Raw genomic sequence first — 1113 nt, forward strand, 5'->3', positions numbered from 1 at the left:
CAAGTACTTCAATGGAATGTGCTCCAAGGAGAGCTGGTTCTCCCTTGACGTGATTATCGCCAAGTAACCCAAAAAGCAACAGCATCCCACTATATTTCACTATAGATATTTCCCGACACCAGAGAAGGTTATTTTCTAAAAGTTTCTTCTTTCAAACTGTTAGACTTTGGAATTTTAACCCTGCTTCCAAACGATATTAAACGTAGATACAATATATAAGAATAAATCGATTTACTTTTATATACGGTACTTACTTTTAATACTTCTTAACTATTTTTCCCCATATTATTCTATTGCTTTAATTCTCATTTCATATGTAAATGTTATGAAGCCAGATTTTATCCGTATTTGCATTTTGAATAATTCTCGCCTTTCTAGTCTTCTGTGGAGAAGTATTTAGCTTCGAAATGCTATAGCATAAACAGGTTACCTTTTTCTTCTTTTCCCTTGTACTTTTCAGTATTGTTCTGATGATATGACAAAGTTATAACCTAATATAACTTTTATTTTTCATCTTTGATTTAATATTATTGTTTTTCATCTCTTAGGAGTGTTGAGCTTTTCTTATCTTGATAAGATTTGCTTTGTTAAAAATATATTATCCGATAACATAATTATATATATATATATATATATATATATATATATATATATATATATATATATATACTAGCAGGGTATACGGCATAATCACGTTGACACACCGGTTCTCGTCAGATCACCGAAGTTAAGCAACGTTGAGCCTGGCTAATACCAGATGGGTGACCATTTGGGAATTCTAGGCGGTGTATGTGCTCTCCGCTTATCTCGGTATTGTTTCCAGTCGTCTTGTACCTCAACTTGCCACTGGTATGCAACAATGTTGACTCAGGAGAGGCGTGGTTAGAGGTTGCGCAAGTCTTGCCACACAAATTTCACGCGCAGGCACCCTTACAGTGGGTATCCATAGTCTGTCAAGACTGATGGAAGCCTTCATATACTAGCAGGGTACGCGACGTTTCCCTGGATTGAATTATGATAAACGAATGATTCACACATCTATATTTTTATTGTCATCGATATCGAGGAAATAGCTGGTTTTCAAACAAATCGATTGATTACCTGCTCTAATAA

The 1113-nt window shown here is 34.8% G+C and overlaps 1 pseudogene; it reads left to right on the forward strand.

The window, feature by feature from the left end:
• Positions 1–677: 677 nt before the first annotated feature.
• On the forward strand, positions 678–794 carry LOC145285057 (5S ribosomal RNA; annotated as a pseudogene).
• The last annotated feature ends 319 nt before the right edge of the window (positions 795–1113 follow it).

Source organism: Euprymna scolopes, chromosome 9, assembly GCF_053919585.1.
Source record: "Euprymna scolopes isolate OS-2025 chromosome 9, ASM5391958v1, whole genome shotgun sequence".
NCBI lineage: Eukaryota > Metazoa > Mollusca > Cephalopoda > Sepiida > Sepiolidae > Euprymna > Euprymna scolopes.